Source organism: Heterodontus francisci, chromosome 45, assembly GCF_036365525.1.
Source record: "Heterodontus francisci isolate sHetFra1 chromosome 45, sHetFra1.hap1, whole genome shotgun sequence".
Lineage (NCBI taxonomy): Eukaryota > Metazoa > Chordata > Chondrichthyes > Heterodontiformes > Heterodontidae > Heterodontus > Heterodontus francisci.
In genome coordinates this window covers 20,731,910-20,734,599 of record NC_090415.1, presented here as the reverse complement: position 1 = coordinate 20,734,599, position 2,690 = coordinate 20,731,910, and positions in this window count along the sequence as shown.

Genomic DNA, 2,690 nt, shown 5'->3' with positions numbered 1-2,690 from the left:
AAAAATTCGGATTGTTTTCACTGGAACGACGGAGGTGGAGGGGCGACATGATAGAGGTTTACAAAGTTATGAGCGGCATGGACAGAGTGGATAGTCAGAAGCTTTTTCTTAGGGTGGAAGAGTCAGTTACTGGGGGACATTGGTTTAAGGTGCGAGTGGCAAAGTTTAGAGGGGATGTGCGAGGCAAGTTTTTTGCACAAAGGGTGGTGAATGCCTGGAACTTGCTGCCAGGGGAGGTGGTGGAAGCAGATACGATAGCGACGTTTAAGAGACATCTTGACAATTCATGAATAGGAAGGGAATAAAGGGATATGGGCCCCGGAAGTGCAGAAGGTGTTAGTTCAGGCAGGCATCAAGATCGGCGCAGGCTTGGAGGGCCGAATGGCCTGTTCCTGTGCTGTACTGTCCTGTTCTTTGAAACTGTGAAGCATTTAATAATAATAGAAGCGGACCGCATTTGTTAAATGTGAAATATTTAATAATAAGAACCATTAGATCACATCTGGAAAAAGCTAAGCATTCAATAATAATTCATACTGCACTACATCTGGTATATATAAAATATTTAATAATAATGCATACTGGGCCACCGACAGTAAATGTGTATAATGTTAGAATACTGCACATTGGGCAGCATCTGATAAATGTGAAGCATTCAATAATAGGGCACACTGGACCACATCTGGCAAAAGTAAAACATTTAATAGCAATACATACATTGACCACACCTGGTAAATGTGAAGTATTTAATAATGCTGCGCACTGGCAGCAACAAATAAATGCAAAACATTTAATAATAATGCACGGTAGATTTAATGTGGTAAAAGTGAAGTATTTAATAATGAATCACACTGGACGTATCTGAAGCTTCTGAAACATTTAATAATAATAATAATGCATACTGGACCACACTGGAATGTGTGAAATTGTTACTCGTATTGCACCCTGGGCAGCATCTGGTAAATGTAAAACATTTAATAATGATGTGCGCTGGATCACATCAGGTAATTAAGAAACATTTAATAATGATGCACACTAGCTCGCATCTGGAATGTATGACATTTATATAATAATGCACACTTGGAAGCATCCGGTAAGTGTGAAACATTTAATAATAAGGCACGCTAGACCAAATCTGGGAAATGTCAAACAATAACAATGCAAACGAGGCCTCATCTGGAAAAATGTGAAATATGCAGTAGTAATTCACACTGGAAGATACCTGGTGAATTTAAAGTATGTAATAATGCCAATCACAAGAAGTGGCATGCGATAGATAAGGGTAAGCGACCCCACATAGATTTTTGTTCTACTCGACGATGAAGGGTGACAGAACAAATGTAGTCAGATGGGTCTAAGATCCAGATCAGCTGAGATGTCACCGAATGGGACCATGATCAAGGAGCTGAATGATCTCCTCTCGCTCCTATAACAGAGAAGGAGAGACAGAGGCAGTGAGAATAAGTGGTGTCCCTGTCTCACTAATATAAATTATGCTTTCAGAACTGATCATTGTGGAAAATCACTTCCCTCTTTTAGTAAAGAGAAAAACACCCACAACCGCCACATGGAATACCCCACCCCATTGTCTGAGCATGTTTGTGTGCTGATATTGTGCGTGTTACTTGACTTGAAGTCTGCAGGTACTAACTAAACCAGCAGCAGTCCAACAAGCTCACATGTACTCCTGATAAAATGCACCATCCTCCAAATCGTGACCAGTGACAAAATTCAACAGTGGGTTATAAAACTGACAGATCAGCATTTACTTCAACTTATCCAACAAGGAATTCATGAGACAATTCTTCAAAATGTGTTTGGAAAGCTGAACATGATAGAACTTGTGACATGAAGGCAGATTAGAAATACAATATCAATTAGAAAGGAACTTGAAGATATTTCAGACTGATGTTAGCAGTGACCTTAAATGCTGAGACCCTCAGAAACACTTTACCTCAGACAAACAGGAAATTAGGCCCTGACAGTAAGAACAGTGAATGAGAACCGAGAGTGTGTTTAAACAGATTAAATTAAAATATGCTGTGACAATTTTTCGCTGATTCTTTCAACCGAAGCTCATAGCAATGAATTCCGAAGGCCACCGCAATTAAAAAAATAACAGATCTTACTCCCAGGCAATTATTTACTAATAATATTGCATTCAATAAATTTGTGATAACTAGAGATAGTCAATATTCCATCTAATTGATTTTCAAACATAAAGAAGGGAATTTACGTAGGGAAACCGTATAAAGTGAATAGATAATGCAAACAAACCACACTGCAGTTTTACATCGGGACGGCAGAACCTGGGGAGCTTTAGATAAATTGTGAGCACAAAGGCAGCTACAGCACTGAGTTTATTGAAGGACATTAGTCTCCCACCACTCTGCAGATCTATGTCTCAGTGAAATGTTCAACTCTAGCAGGCTGAATAAGGGAGTGGAATTAATAAAAACTACGAGATCGGAACGTCGCCTGAATTATTCACCAGAAGGATTTAGTTGCTGCAAACAAGACACACACACACTCACAAATATGACCAAGTGCCAGAAATTCGGATGCAAGATGGAAAATGGAATAGCAAATAGGCAAACAAGTGGAAATTGGTCAACACTGAACACAACAGTAACAGCTGTTAGTCGTGATAAAGAAAGTTTGTGGTTTCCCCTTGTAGGAGTGTTAGTTTA